Source organism: Atractosteus spatula, unplaced genomic scaffold, assembly GCF_055471065.1.
Source record: "Atractosteus spatula isolate fAtrSpa1 unplaced genomic scaffold, fAtrSpa1.hap1 Scaffold_9, whole genome shotgun sequence".
NCBI lineage: Eukaryota > Metazoa > Chordata > Actinopteri > Semionotiformes > Lepisosteidae > Atractosteus > Atractosteus spatula.
In genome coordinates this window covers 251005-268421 of record NW_028296923.1, presented here as the reverse complement: position 1 = coordinate 268421, position 17417 = coordinate 251005, and the positions used below count along the sequence as shown (strand labels likewise).

General features: G+C 43.8%; 1 non-coding gene across 1 annotated transcript; it reads left to right on the top strand.

Annotated features, from left to right (window-relative positions):
- The first annotated feature begins 15254 nt into the window (after window positions 1–15254).
- trnaf-aaa (transfer RNA phenylalanine (anticodon AAA)) lies at window positions 15255–15336 on the top strand. The gene has a single exon. It is a non-coding gene; the product is annotated as a tRNA-Phe (tRNA).
- Window positions 15337–17417: the final 2081 nt, after the last annotated feature.

Here is a 17417-nt window from a genome sequence, read left to right as displayed (position 1 = left end):
TATAAAAATCTTAAGATTTTTAAAATACATGATTTTGCTAAAATTTATTTGAAAATAAAAACAATTACAACCGCCAGGGGAGGGAGAGAACAGGGGAGGGATGTTGGTTTTGCATAAGGGGCGGGGCTATGGAAATTGGGTCTGTTTGGGAATGTGTAGTTACATGTTCTGGCTGTTTGTGAATTATCGTTGTTGAGTATGGAGTGTTGAGGTATTGATTTTGCGTAATGCTTTATGTTGAAAATTGAGGTGGATTTTGTTTATGATAAATAGGATAAACTGGGATGTGAGGAAGGTTTGGTTTTGCATAAGGGGCGGGATTATGATAATTGGAGGACTTTGCGAGAGTAAAATGGTTTGATATATTTGATTTTGTATTGTGGTTGTTATCTATGTTTTTGGTTGGTATTATGTTTATATGGTTGTTTTTGTTGGTTGGTTGTTATTATGGTTATTAATAATACGATCTATAGTTGAAATCTGAGCCTAAATAAAAAGAAAAAGCAAGTGATTAGGTTTATGAGCAATCTAATTACTTATTCGTTTAAAACGCTATATAAAATAGTTTATTATTAATTTGCTGGACAGAGCGGTGAACATTATTATGCATAAGACAAAGATAACGATCCTGATCAGTTTAGAAATCTGTGTACGCTGTAAGGTTTTTACTTCTTAAACTTTTAAAATACACGTTTTGAATAGAAACAAATCCTCTTCCTGGTACAGTATGTATAGCAAACCAGCACGTCTTTTTTCTCCAATCAGAGGGGTGTCAGATGGTGTCAGCCAATCACCATTCTGAAGCCCTACCATAATCTCTGGTATGGGGAGACCCCAGAATTCTGTCCCATAGTTTAGACAGATGATTTTATTGATCCCGTGAGGGAAATAAAGTGAATCATTTTCATTTTAGGAAATTATTAAACGCTCGGTTAAAAGCAAAGGAGATTGTCTGTTATAGTGGACATAAAAACAAGAGTTCGCTGGCATTATATCCTGGAAGACACAGACCGGCGCCAGACCGGTAAAATGCCTGATGAACTAGGGATTGGACAGTTTCCAAGTGCTTGTACAATCGATGGAAATGTTCAAATAAATGTGCAAAAGAAATAAACAAAATAATCATTTATTTCTTTATCATATTGGGTAGCTAATGTCCTCTCTTTGCTAGTTAGTGGCTGTGTTTCTGCATTGGGTAGCAACGGGTGACTGTTCTCAGGCGGAAGATGTAAACAGCTTAATGTTCGTGTTAAATATTTTTTTTAAATTAAAATTCATTCTATACAGGAATCGCATATTTGGGTACCGTTTCATAAAACTTTCATGCTTAAAATGTTTAGGGAGAAATGGAAGACTGGTGTGTATTTTTTCTTTAAACTACCAAGACCAGCCATACACAGTACAGTTTACATACATACAGTAATGTTTATGTTCCTAAATTAATATCGTTTATGACCTTCAGATGCGTTATGCTCCTCTTCTTTTTATGCTCAGCTACTAAAATTTCCCTTTAGTGGTAAAATCCATATAAATATTCAAAACTAAGCGGATTAAAATGTGCACAGTAAAGACATTAAATGATTAAATCTTTGCACTACCAACCAATGCACCACGAGTGCCCCTGTCGGTCATTTTGGCCAGCCAATCACTTACCGCGGTGCCCTCCGGTGCCCTGCGGTGGCTTGTGGGTAGGTTACTGTACCGCGGGTTTTTACCGCGCATTTTGAATGGCTGCATCTGTAAATGCCATTTCTCATCATTTGGCGTCAGTTCTGCTATTAAAGGGGACGGAGGCAAGGGGCTCAGAGAGCAGGTTAAGTGCACACCGAACGCAGATGTGTCCAAGTGTCTGTAAAAGCGCGGTGCTCCGCTGGCGCTGTTTCCTAGTGGCTTAAAGTGCCTGCCTGGAAAGCAGGCGATCCTGGGTCTGGATACCAGCGGTGCCTCTCTCTGTGTCTTGTTGTGCCGAAAGTATCATTTCAGATAAACATGCACAGCTTGGTTCAGTTTAATGCAAGAATTAATTTCCTTTCTGGAAGAACTTGTTTTTGAAGAAATCCATACAGCTTGTGAAAGATGAAATCCATTTCTTGGTTGTCAATGGAAAAATATCGCCGGCTGCAAGAAGCGCAAGTGATTGTTTTCCTTGACCATAAACCTGCAAATGTAGGGAGCACAAAAGGCCATCAGTCTCTGTGGCGCAATGGGTTGCCCGTTCGGCTGTTAACCGGAAGGTTGGTGGTTCAAGCCCACCCAGGGACGCGTGTCTCAGTTTTTCAAATGTAAACATCATCACCGCTAAAGAAGATGGCGCAGAAGGCTCCACAGCCGAAACGTGGTGCTTCTTTTCTTCTCTTTTCAGCATGGAGTAAACCTTTGCTTGATCCTTTGCAGCCTACGCATGCTGACGCAGCTACCTTTCTCTTAACGCGCCTCAATCATTATTCACCAAAACGATCAGCAGAATATGTCGCCTTTGTGGTGATGTCACTCCTCTGCTTCACAAATGTCCTTAGTGACGGGCCATTTCTTTCGGCCATTTTTCCGGAGCGGTTATTGATTGCTCCATCATTTCCCTCATGCTTTCCATCACTAGATTGAAAAAAAAACAGAAACAGGACGACAGGACGACAATCAAATTGCAAAAACTCATCAAAGCACTCGATAGAGTATTTGAATCCACAAGTAGCTACGAGCAACTTTGTCCTGACTTGCATGAAAGTCGGAAAATGTCAAAAAGAAAAAGATGGTGGCTTTTTCATATTCGTTCTTTTATTTTTAGTTCGTTGGCTCTTCTGTCCATTGTCCTCCTGCCTGGCTCTTGACCTGTGACTGTCTGAACGCACACAGTAGACTTTCAGGCGGGGGATTTGTCCTGAGCCTCTGTGAAAGACCCACCCACCCCCATAAATAACTGTTCTTTCTACGACCGACCAATGCACCACGAGTGCCCCTTTCGGTCTACCAATCACGTACCACAGTATTGCGCGTCATCGTGTGTCACAATTTGCAAGGACGTAGGCAATTACCCGCTGTACGTGTCTGTGCCGCGCACTTTGAATGGCTCCATCTGTTTGTCATTTTTAAGCTATTTTTTTGAGCACGCACGAAAATTCTTTTCTCCATATCTTCGCAATGGAAACACAGAACGCCTTCAACCAAATGCATTTTAAAGACTATGACTTATGAAAATTTTCACACTCTCTACATCAAACTATCAGTGAGCCAATTATCTTTTTTTAAACCTCCGGTTTTTCAATGATGCATAATTACGCACTAACTGTAACCTGGTGGACCACTCTATACACACGTTCACAATGTGAGAAAGACTGCTCAATACGGTTTTGTGCGAAAAACCTGTATATCACCATAGGAAGCAGAACAGTGCAGTCTCCAATTCCCCAGACTGTAAGCATGGGACCAAAGCTTTGTTTGATTTCTGAAACCCTTTGTTTGTATCCTGTTTTCATTCAGGTAAGGGTCAACTATATACACAATACTGCTGACAGCAGGAAAATTAAGAATATTCTTTACTCAGCAGCATATTAAAAACAGCTCCCATGATGTACCAACCGATTTTTTACACAGGAGGCTGACACAGCTTTGCGTTCTGAATCTCTTTTTCTCGTGCTTTTATTTAATGTGGCACTATGCACTGGGATAGGGGAATGCTGTTCAGAAGACAATAGCATTCAAACCACAGCACCCACAATGCTGCAAGTAAGTGTTTTACACACTAAGCAGGTCCTCTGACCTTTCCAAGCCTTGCTTTGGCTTGTGAAACCTTTTTGTTTTATATTGGCACCATGAGACATGCAATACACTGGGATAGTGGGGTCTTCTTCATGACTCAATTTCTTTTTAAGCACAACACCCACAATGCTGCAGCTAAGTGTTTCACATACTAGGCCGGTCCTCTGACCTTTCCCAGCTTTGTTTTGTGTTGTGAACTTTTCTTTATTTTTTAATGATTTTTTGACTATAGCACTACAGGTAATATACTGAAATAAGGGGGTCTTCTTTAAAATGCATCTGGTTTGAAGGCGTTCTGTGTTTCCATTGTGTTGATATGGACAAGAGAATATTAGTGAGTTGTCAAAAAAAATGTCATAAAAACGACAAAGTGAAGGCTGTGAAAACAGTCACAATGTACTTTATACACAAAGCAAGTGTTCTCGTAACCCTAGGAGGTTTCGTGAAAACGCTACTGGCATGCCAAAATCGTTATCAAACTTTACCCCGGTGCATGCCGGGAGGAATTCATGCACTACAGATGAAAGGGGGCAGGCACGTACAGTTCACATTGAAGCCACAAGTACTCTTCTCGGATGTTGCACAAACAAATCCTAATGTCCTGAAAGCATTGCAGCATGTTTGTGTCTCTCTTCCTGTAGCTGCAGGACGACTGACACGAATGGACAATCATAATCTGTGGCGTTTAGCGTGACATAGTCTTGCAGGCATCGTGCTGTCTCACTGCAATACTATACCACTCGAGGAAACAGTCCATCTGGCCATGAAACTCATTTGAACGTCTAGCTACAGTTACTAACAATATCATGATTTATTCACAATATGTGGAATCAGCACGTCCCAGAGACAGCTTCCGATATCGTGAGCATTCTCTGATGGTGTGCTCCATGGCTTCTGGTTGTGTACGTTGGTGGTATAGTGGTGAGCAAAGCTGCCTTCCAAGCAGTTGACCCAGGTTTGATTCCCAGCCAACACATTGGTGAATATTTTCAAATGCTGTGATGAACCTAGGAATGCGACTAGCAAAGCCCAACCCTTTGAAAGAGCTAAAGCACTGCAAAACTGAATTGGGGAGAATCTTACTGGGGATTCTGAGCGATGACTGTGTAACCAGGTGGTTATGGAGGGGATATTTGAAATCTGACACTGAAATTGGTAGCTGTCTCTTTAAGACATGCACGTATGAGTGACATCAGCACGCCAGTAATTGTGGGAGTGGACATCGTACAGTTGAGCGTGGTCTGTGGCTACACATGATGTGAATGCAAAGAGCATGTTCAAATAAGACTGATGTTCTGTGCATCTTGGATTAGGCGAGATCAAAGAGGAAATTGCCACTACCATATTTTTTGCTTTGTCTTTGTTATTATAGTATATATAATAACAAAGAGCTATAGTCGCTCTTTGTGCATCCTGGTGTGTGTATATCTCCAGGTATATCTATGTGAAGCTTTTGAGTTAAAGGTTATACTGCATCCAACCTAAGTTCTGTAACAGAAAATAATACAACCCCTCATTTTTATGATTTCATGCAGATCCAGAATTAAAAAATCCCCATTTAAATTCATTGTAGTACGGTGTGTTCTTTGCCAGGCTACAAATTTTGGTACCAGAAATGGGGTATTCTGAGCATTTAGATGAAACTTTGGATGCCGTATAAGGTAAAATAAATAAAAAAATACGGTAGTGGTGAAGAGCTGCAATGCGGGTGTCTGGTCTGCCCAGAGAGGCGGGGGAAGGGATGTCCAGAGCAGGGACCCAGGAGAGGATCGCCAGCAGAACCAGCATTCTGGACTGTTCTAGTGCACGTTGGCAGATACTTTAGTGCTATTTATCACTTTCTGTAGTCAGTCACTGAGTTTGAGTTTGTAGGCATCCTCTCATGAGGCACCAATAAATGTAGGGGTTTTGTGCATTACAGGGACAATTATTAATTGTAGCAGTAAGTCACAAAATGATTCTTTGATGGCTATTAGAAAACCAACCTTGCGGGATAACACACACACACACGGATACTATTACACAACAATACATTTATTAAGGCATAAAATGTGTATATAAACATAACAGATCTTATAGTGAGGGTTAGCAGAATACAAAAGGTATATATTCGATCACGAAGAGTTACAAACCAAGAGGGACATACATTCAGTATACCATTCATTTATACCATTTCGTTAATGAGCTTTGATTTCAGTTTCTACACTAGATACTCAAAAGCAAGTACATCACTCATAGGAATTAAACTGATATCAACTGGGGTTGAGGTAACAATTGAATTCTCGAGCTGTAACTCAGAATATTGAATACTCATCCAATCTGTGTGGATTCAGATCTCCCGTGGACACAAAGAAACAGTGGCAGGCTTGTTGCTGTGTCCAATCAGCATTCTCTGGCCTAGTGTCAGGCAGTGCTGGTTTGGCATGAGGGAAGTGGGAGAGATTCCTGCTGCGACGCTCTGGTAGTAGGCTCTCTGAAGACCAGCTAGTTAGTTCTGGCTTACTAGTGAGAGTTTGTGCACATGAGAAAAGCGACTGCGGGTCCAAGCAGGTCACACTCTTTAGACAGGAAGAAGACCGGTTCGTTCCTGATGTATTGCTAGTTCTGAATCCATACAAGAACGATTCTATAAAACGCTCACCAGATTACGTTTTAAGAAGGAACTGCGGCTCAGGTTCAGCCAAGATCTAAACTCAGATGGCAGGATTCAGAGTCCAGAGTGCGGACTGATGGCGCACGGAGGGTCCATATAGATCCCTCAGTGATCTTCCGCGTGTTTAAACCGCCAGTGTGTGACTACCCTGTCCCCGTGACCTCATTGCTCTGCTCTCGCCTCTGTGCAGCCGAGCCCGACTCATGGTAAAGTGAAAAAAAAAATGCCCTAAACGTGTGATTTTCTCTGGAGCGAGGATAGATGTTACCTTTATATCACTGAACAGAATGTATGAGATGTGGCGGCTAGGTTCAATTTTTTATCCTCTTTAAAAGATTAAGGACTGGGGTGAGCGTGATTCACCACCCTAAGAGCCCGATGTGCGGACCGATTAAGCTGCATAGACTTGGTCATTTAACTATTCTCCATTCGCAGGGTTAAGGTTAATGAGAAAACATTGCTGACTTTTTTTTGCCAGCCACGAGCGCAGATTAGCAAGGTTTGTATTTCATCTTTTGCAAGTTGCATCCATTTAAAAAAAAGTCGTTCAAGACAGGAAATGAATACTTGCATTTAATTAAGTCTAGCCGTAGGAGGTTGTCCATAATGACCAGTTCTGCACGAGAAGACAGAAAAAAAAGGCACCGCTGGGATTCGGACCCAGGATCTCCTGTTTACTAGGCAGGCACTTTAACCAACTAAGCCACAGCACCCCTGGAGTGCTGTCCTTTTACAACTACTTGGACACACCACTCTGAGACATCTGCATTCGGTGCGCGCTCCGCCTGCTCGCTGAGCAAGTTGCCACCTTTACATACAAAAGCAACATCGACACCAAGAGAAAGGATGACAAATGGCTTTTATCTGGAACTTTTCATGTCCAAGGAGCTCAATGTGCTTTCCGTGTACAACAGGGCCACTGAACTCCACACCGGCCACTGAAGCACAGCAGTGGCTTGGTGGCTTGATATCTCCCAAAGAAAATGTTGAAATCGCATGTGGAACAGAAAAATGACCCTTCGAGTACAAGGGAAAAAAAAAAGATCATCTGGAGCACGCCAACACATGTACGGACAGCCCAGTTTCCTTGACGAGGTGGCCAAGTGGTTAAGGCAATGGACTGCTAATTCATTGGGCTTTGCATGCATGGGTTTGAATCCCATCCTTGTCACATTCAGCATTTGACACATGTGCCCATTCAAAGTTGGCCTTGCTTTCTTTTGCTCCGGTACTAGAGCAGTACATTTTCTAGCTGTGGCTGAAGATGGTATAGTAGGCTAACATCGGTATCGAGCAGTGACAGTAACAGTATTTACTGAGAGAGAGAGAGGCAGCTCAGAAGTTGAGCTCCTAATTTCTTTGAGATTTTATTGTTTTCTGTAACTGAACAAATAGTCTAGGAATAAGGCAACATCTAACAAAAACTAAAGAAAACCAAAGAAGTAAAGAAAAATCATTGAAATTATCATTGAAAAAAAAACAACAAAGCAAACATCTGAAAATCTGAAGACCAACTATAAGACACAGCTACACCTGAAGATAAAGGACCTGAGGAAAAACTTCAAAGAGAAAAATCTTCAAGAAATGAAGAGGAGCAAACAGAAAAAAGGAACAATTAAAACAAGGAAATAGAATAAGAAGACAAGAAAGAAATAAAAAGTACACCAAAGGAAACAAGAAGGAAAGGGAAAATACAAGCAGCATCAAGAGAAGCCAAGAACTCAGCCATAAGCATGAAAAACAATGGGTAAGCCCTGATCTTTCTTCTCCTTATTTGAAGAGGCCTCTAAAATTGAACTGATTTACTAAATAAAAGTAAAAAAAAAGTCTTTAGAAAAAGTTACCTTAAAGTTTAAACTAAACCAAATACCACTTGGGCCCATTAAACTCAAAAGGCCAAAGTTGAAGAACCTGTTCCCAAGCAACAGTGGGGCTGATTGTATTCAAAACGCCCTAGCCAGGCTGTCTTTTTGCTCTTCTCACCTGGGCCAATTGTATTTAAAAGAAGCAAGATGAATACAGAGCAGAAGACAGCCCCACTGGACCAGCCCTGCCCTCTCAGCACAGTACTCCAATACCCTGAGGACGCGAAAACCGTTAAGACCAGGAAACAGTACAAAGACACATGGATGAAGGAAAATCCAGAGACCCTTATCGCTGACTACTGCCAGGCAGGAGAAAAACACATTAAAACCTGCTCTTCTTTACTGAGCACCCAAATGCCTGGCACACAGCTGTGTGCAAGACATATACAAACACCACGAGAAGGGGCATCAGCAAAGGCAGGCAAATCTCCATAGGGGGTGACAGCGAGCTAGAAGACACTGTCCTGACCGTCAACACTTACCACAATGGTACAGTGATGATAAAGGGCAGTGAGGCTGCTCTGGAGCTATTTGAGGAAATGTTCACGGACCTGAAATCACAGGCTGACCTGGAGAAACCTCCCCCAGAAACAGGAGAGAGACCCAGTAGCCTGATGCCTACCACACCGGAGAGTTCAGCTCCACCTGACTCTGAGCCCATGAACACAGCCACAGCTACAGAACAGATCAGCAAGAGTGTAGCCCTAGGCAACACTGAATCACACCACCCAGACACACACGGCCCACACCAACCCCCCTATGACCACAGCACAGCCCGCCTCCTGAGAGAGAAACTCTCTGCTCTGGAGCTGGACTTCACTGAGTCCAAGGAACTGATGCTGGGGAGACTCACAGAGGGGCAGACAGCACAACAGCTAAGAGACGAGGTTAACAAACACAGGAACGAATGCAAAACCTCCAACAAACAGCTCAGGGCACAGATGGAAGAGTTGCTGCAGGACAACAGTAAGCTGCAGTCGGAAGTAGCAGAGCTGAGAGAGGAGGTGCAGCTCGCGGAGAGGACAAGCAAGACCCTCAAAGAACAGCTGAGGAAACTCACTACTTCCCACTGCAGCCCCGACTGCAACAGAACAGCCCTGAGGCCCAGAACACACAACACACAACACCCACCCCCAACCCGCAAAGACACACCGACCCCCACACAACCTGACATCCCTACAACCTCCACCACCAACTCCCACTTACCCAATACCCCCACCGTAGCAAACACCACACCCACTGCACCCCCCGGCATCCCAGATCCACTCACAACATCACTCCCCAAAAGCACATCCACCTTGCCAAACACTCAGGGTGACCCACACACACACCCAGTCCCAGAGACGGCCCCACCCAACACCTCCACCTCACACACTGCACCCCCCATGCAGCCCCCCGCCTGGCAGCACACCAGACACCAGAGGCAGATGCACGGAAGTAGCCCTTCTCATTGACTCCAACGGGAAGTACATTGATGAGCACAGGCTCTTCCCGGGACTACAAACAGCAAAGCTCTGGTGTCCGACGACAGAGAAGGCCCTGCAGCTGCTGTCCAGGTCTGTCCTGGGAGCCCCACGGCACATCATCATCCACACCGGCACCAACGATCTGAGGACCTGGAGGGAGCAGGTGGCCCAGTCCATTAGGAGAGTGGCAGAGAGGGCCATACAGGAGTTCCCTCGCGCCCAATTGTCATCTCCACCCTGCTGTCAAGACAGGATGAGCAGCACCACACCATCCAGAGAATCAAAGCTGAGATCTCACAGTGCTGTGCCCTGCTCCCAAACGTCCACCTGGCCCATCACCCCACCCTTGGATCACAGCATCTACATGACCATAAACACCTCAAAAAACAGACCATCGGACTCTTCACAAAAACTCTGAAAGACACCACACTGGGCAGACACCCAAACAGCACCCCAGAGAGAAACAGCAGGACTACCAGAGGAACACCCCAACACCCACACCCCCACCCCAGACCAGCTCAACCCACAAAGAACAGAACCAGCCCCATCCTACAGCCCTCCAACCCAGACCAACGACCGAACGGGACCAGAACCAGCGCCTCACCCCATGCCCCTCAGCCAGACCAGCAGCTGAACCAGGCCAATCCACAAACCCCCACCCAGCACAACAGCAGAGCTGGACCGAGCCCCTCCTGCACAGCTACGCCGCAGCCCTGGCCAGACCAGCAGTCCCGAGCGGTTTGGAGCTGGGAGAAATCTGGCAGCTCCTGAACCTCATCTGCACCCGGCTTATGAGCTAAACTACCACCACCCACAGCGACAGACAATACTGTTTTTGTTGATGATGTAAGTGTCCGACACAAATTTGTTACAGTTCCAGAAAGCAAAAACAAACTGCAAAGATAATTCAAACGATAACAATGAGATCTCTAACGATAAGTATATGGAACATTTAGGGTCTGGGCTTGTCAGCATTTGGGCTGAAGAACACTGATCCTGACTTTATGAAGAATGTAAAGGAGACAGACATCATGATCCTACAGGAGACATGGTGTCAGGGAGACTTGGCTACCCACTGTCCCCCCGGCTACAAGGAGATCATGGTGCCCTTTGTCAAAAAAAAACAAATCACCCGGGGCAGAGACTCTGGGGGGATCATTGTGTGGTACAGAGTGGAGCTCAGTCACTCCATACAATTAGTTAAGAGAGAAGAGTCACAAGTTTGGCTTAAAATCAAAAGAAATACCATATGTACAGAAAATGAGGTTTTTCTGTGTGCTGTCTACATCCCACCCTCAGAATCCCCTTACTACAGTGGGGGAATTCTCCCCAGTCTCCACACGGAGATCGGTCATTTCCAGGGCCAGGGAAACGTGCTGCTCTGTGGTGACCTCAATGCACAAACAGGCACACTGGCAGACTTTACTAACACACAGGGAAACACTCATGTATTCGGACAATCCCCTCTGTACCACACACCAGTCACCTCACACAGGTGCAGCCATGACACCACGGTCAACAGCACCGGTGCGAGCTGCTCCAGCTGTCAAGGGCTGTGCCTGTACATCGTCAAAGGCAGCACTAGAGGGGACTCTCTAGGCAGGTTCACCTTCAGCTCAGCTCTGGGCAGCAGTGTGGTGGACTACGCCATCACCGACCTGGACCCCTTCTGTATCAGTGCCTTCACTATCAGGCCACAAACTCCTCTCCGACCATAGCCAGATCACACTCTACATGAAGAGAGCACACCAGCACAGAGACACACTGACACAGCCCAGCCAGCTGTATGACCTCAACCAGGCGTACAGATGGGACACAAACAGCCTAGACAGATACCAAACTGTACTGGGCGATGAAGAAATTCACATTCCTAAACACTCCGTATCAATCCAACAAATTAGGCATAAACTTGGCCACACAAAAACTAAATCACCTATTTCACAAACTGGCATCAAAATCTAAACTAAAAACAACTAAATCAAAAAACTACCAAAAAACAAAAGCAAAAGAAAAGTGGTTTGATAGGGAGTGCAAAAACATCAGAAATGCACTACGAAAACTCTCAAATCAAAAACACAGACAAACACACAACACAAAACTAAACCTCAGCTACTGTGATACGGTAAAACTTTACAAACACACGCTGAAAAAGAAAAGAAACACATACATAAACAAACAACTTGCAGAAATTGAGGAGACACTAAATCAGAACTGTTTCTGGGAGAAGTGGAACAATTTAAACAAATCAAAACCAGAAGAATTGGCCATCCAAAATGGAACAATCTGGCAAACATACTTTGAAAATCACTATCAAAGGCTCCCAAATACAAATCAATCAGACTAAAACACCATTTATGAAAAACTCGAAATTTTTGAATTGGCTATCAAAGACAACCAAAACCCCTTAGACTCCCCTATCACTGAGCAGGAGCTACTAGACAAACTCCAGGCCCTCAGACCACGCAAAGCCTGTGGCCAAGATGGAGTCATAAATGAGATGCTGAGACACAGCAGCCCAAAGTTGCAACAAGCCCTGCTCAAACTCCTCAATCTTATCATGACAGCCGGATGTTTCCCCGAGGCCTGGGACCAAGGACTGATCACGCCCATCTATAAGAGTGGAGATAGACTCTATCCCAACAACTATCGGGGCATCTGTGTGAACAGTAACCTGGGGAAGGTATTCTGCAGTATCCTAAATACACGAATAGTGGCCTTCCTTACCGAACACAATGTCCTGAGTAAGAGTCAGATTGGCTTCTTACCAGATCACCGCACATCTGATCACATTTACACCCTACACACACTGATAGACAAACACGTCCACCAAAAACACAAAGGAAAAATTTTTGCCTGCTTTGTCGATTTCAAAAAAGCATTTGACTTGATTTGGCATGAAAGATTGTTTTATAAACTACTCCAAAGTGGCATAGGAGGCAATGTGTACGACATTATTAAATCAATGTATTCAGAGAGCAAATGTGCAGTGAAAATTGGAAACAAAAGGACCAAATTCTCCACCCAATGCCGTGGGGTGAGACAGGGCTGCAGCCTGAGCCCAACACTGTTCAATATCTATATCAACGAATTAGCAGGAATGTTGGAAAAGTCTGCAGCTCCTGGTCTCACACTACATGACACAGAAATCATGTTCCTGCTCTATGCAGATGACCTGGTCCTGCTGTCGCCCACAGAACAGAGGCTGCAGCAGAACCAGGCACTGCTAGAGCAGTACTGTCAGACCTGGGCACTGACAGTCAATCTGGACAAGACCAGAGTTATGGTTTTCCAGAAGAAAGCCAGACCTCAGGGAAACAGGAACAAATTCACACTCAACAGCAACACATTGGAGCATACATCCAGCTACACATATCTCGGTCTCACCATCAGCTCATCTGGGAGTTTTGACCTGGCAGTGAAGGCACTGAGGGAGAAGGCACTCAGGGCATTCTACGCAATAAGAAGGAGGCTCTTCAACATCAACCCACCAACAAGAATCTGGCTCCAAATATTTAAAAGTGTAATCCAACCCATTGCCCTATACGGCAGTGAAGTGTGGGCCCCCCTCACAGTCCAGGAGTACACTCAATGGGACAAACACCCCACAGAAACTCTGCACATGGAGATCTGTAGAAACATCCTCCATGTGCAGAGAAAAACACCTAACAACGGATGCAGGGCCGAATTAGGCCAGTACCCACTATTGATAAACATACAAAAAAGATTATTAAAGTATTGGCTACACCTAAAAAACAGTGACCAAAATTCATACCACCACAAAGCCCTGCTGAGCCAAGAGCTGAGCCCAAAACAGAGCCCCCTGAGCCAGCTGGTCCCGAGGCTCACTGACACAAGCCACACTGACACTAACCAGCATCAGGACAGCACTGCTAGAGCACCACAACTCAGACTCAACCACATCACAGACCAAACAGCAATATCTCACACACTGGGACACACACACACAAACACAACATAAACTGCAATGCTACAGAACCCTAAACAGGCAATACACACAAGCCGAATATTTGACCAAGATAAGAAACAACAAAAAGAATCAGACCCTGAGGAAGTAAAGGCTCAGTGACCACAGCCTGGCAATAGAAACTGGGCGACACAGGCAGACCTGGCTGCCCAAAGAGGACGGGCTGTGCTCCCACTGCCAGCGGGGAGAAATAGAGGCAGAGATGCACTTCCTACTGCACTGTGACAGATACTCTGGGATTAGAGAAACATCCTTCTCTAAATTCAGAAATCTAGTCCCAGAGATCCCACACCTGCCAGATCACAACGGGTCCCAATCCTACTGGGAGAGGGAGGAGGGAACTCAGTTGAACTGGCAGCCCAGTATGTGATCTCCTGTCACAGCCTGAGGAACAGTGAGCCTGTCTCCCAATAATGCTCAATATGTTTACAGTATATGTAAATATTTTATGACATGTCTCTGTTGTAAATGTCTGTAATATGTCTGTAGATTTTATTTTATGTTTTGTTCTATGTTAATTGTATTATTTTATTTGCTTTGGCAACACTGATTGTACCCATCGGTCATGCTAATAAAGCACCTTGAATTGAATTGAATTGAATTGAACAGTATTTACGTGCCACTGCTCCCAAGTGGCTCTGGGTTAAGACTGCTCTTTCACTTACTTGCAACGCAAACGGAGAAAGCAATTTTTGACAGTCTCTCGAGAAACTGCGCTAGGTGTTTAGAGATAGACTTTGTCAGTTCCCCCTGGAATGATGGCCTCTCAAATAGTTTGTGATTCCTCTAGACGTTATACAGTACAATCAAAAGCGCAACAAAAGTGTTTTCCGTGGAGCAGGTTTCAGACCCGTAGACCAGTTTTATTTGTACAGCAGGACGCATTCCCAAACGCGAATCTCCTGTTTTAGAAATGCTTTGGGCGGCGTGAAATGAAAATAAGAAATCAATTCCAGATGCACATGGAAGCAATCAAGTGTTTCATCCGAACTGTTTCAAAGACTGCTCAAGAGCTTTCTTTTCACAAACGCGCAACGATTAATGATGGGGGTGCACCCTTCAATGCGCCTTACATCTCTAGGTAGTGATTGAGACGATTCGTAGCGTGTGCTCATTTCCATATATGCCCCGTGTTGCAGTGGTAGGATGACGTAAAATACTGCTTCGACACGTAACGGCATTATATTCAACTTCAGGAGCTGAGGGCTTTCGTAAGCGCGTAAATCAAAGGCAATTCTCGCGTCTAACACTAATGTAAAAGCTTTTCAAAGTGCAGTGTGGTGCAGCTTGTAAAATCCTTGTCCACATTTCTCGTTTGTTGATGTTTTATCTGTCTGCCAAAGTTGCATTTTGACTTGATCATTCGAACGTGAAGCTGCCCTTAAACCCTCTGAGGCGTATCTGTCTGCCGGCATGTATTTTGTCAAACATTTTTTTTGAACAGAGAGCGACTTTGAAAAGGTTTCCGCAGCCACCTCGCACTCCATGTTAGATTGTAGGAGGAATGCAATGCAGGGGCAGCAGAGCTTGCTGTAGTCGTAGCCGAGTGGTTAAGGCGATAGACTAAAAATCTGTTGGGGATTCCCCGCGCAGTTTTGAATCCTGCCGACTACGGCGTCTGCCGTACGTCACCGTATGCCTGCGCAGCAAAGGCAAAGTGCCGCTTCCCCTTTTTCTGGTACTATAAAAACGCTAAATCGCTTGGACCCTGTGCCATGGAAATCAATTCTTCAGATAACGACACGTTTTGTGTTCGCACGACCGGTGTTCTACTTATGCCTTTGAAAACCTAATAAAGCTGAAAGAACCGACACGATAGGTTCTTGTAAAGCACGCCTGTAAAGAACTGTTAACATCAAAGGGTTTCAGTGTATTAACTGAGGAGAAGGCCTGATCGCTAATTGTTGACTTTTTATTTGGTGTGAGAAACACTCTCACTGCGCATGAAGTGCAACAAATGTAGCCGCAGAAATTGCATAACGCTTTCATTTATGCTATTGCAGACACCGACGTTGCCTAGATAGAAAACCGAAATAGCCATGGGTTTGCTTGCTGGTCTGAAGGATCTCTCTTCGAATCTCTATCATTTGTCAATGGAAGTAAAAGGCGCTGCAATCTGATACATGTTCAGATTCAAACCTGCAGCTGTTCTTCAAGTTTATTTTTTGACTAATTACAACTGAGTGTCACATGAGCAGTTACATAAACTTATCTGGCATATTTTAACACAAATGCCATTCTTAAATTAAAACTAACAGTACATTGTCAGGGACATTCAGTTATATACAAACAAGAGACAGACAAGAGAATATTTCTACCTTTCATGTGGACTACAGATGCAGCCATTCAAAGTGCGCGGCACTGACACGTACCGGAGGTAATTGGCTACGGCCTCGCGGATCGTGACGCGCGATGACGCAATATACTGCGGTACGTGATTGGTTGACCGACAGGGGCACTCGTGGTGCGTTGGTCGGTTGTAGAAAGATTTAAATGTCTTTACTGTGCCTGTTTTAGTATTGAATATTTATATGGAATTTTACCACTGAAGGGAAATCTTAGTAGCTGAGCATAAAAAGAATAGGAGCATACTGTAATGCGTGTGAAGGCCATGAACGATATTAATTTTGGAACATAAACATACAGTATATGGCTGGTCTCGGTACTTTAAAGAAAAAATACACACCAGTATTCCATTTCTCCCTAAACATTTTAAGCATCGAAGTCTTTAACTAACGTGATACCGGAGGCAACAAGCATACTTTTAGAATTTGATTAAAAGGGAATATACAGATGCAGCCATTCAAAACAAGCGGGGTATGCTGCGGTATAACATGGTGGGCGTGTCACAGTAAACCGCATCATAACGTATGCAAATTAGATTATGTTAATAGTATCCGGAATCACCTTGTAAAACCGCCAGGTGGAGCTAATAAAGGTTAACCTCTCCTGTACAGCATTTGAGCTGTCACCAGAAAACGTCAGTTTCGAATCACTGCTGAGGGACAATCTTTATTCAATTAAGAATTTAAGTTGTATACTCTTTAGACTTTTAAATTTAAACAGCGTATTACAGCATGTTAATCATTAAACATTAAAAAGGCGGTATCTTTTATAAAAGCAAGATTGTTCTTTTGGACAAAAGTACACAACCTACCACCTTTATTATAAATATTTTAATTATGCAGGAATATTTTATGCATCAAAGTCTTTACCGAAGATATTACTAATAGTATTAATAATGAATGACCTTGGACAAGCTGTAAGCTCAAAATATTACCCTGGTCCACATTCTTTGTAACCATCTTTGTAAACGAAAAGAGTTTATTTTTTCATTGACAAAAAGTAACACCACAGCATTTAGTTGATCCGATCACGCATTCGTTTCCAATCATACAAAGTAATTCTTGAGAATCTCCGATTCACCATGCCTTTCACATGCTCATAAACGATATTAATTTAGGAACATAAACATATTACTGTATGTAAACTGCACTGTATATTGCTGGTCTAGGTAGTTTAAAGAAAAAATACACACCAGTATTCCATTTCTCCCTAAACATTTTAAGCATCAAAGTCTTACATGTTGTTATTTGGGAAACGTTTGTACGTGCTCCTTCTGACCATATTAGGATTATATACTTTGTGAAAAGTGATAGTCTTTTAACCTTTTCTGTGAAAGTGGAATACTGGTG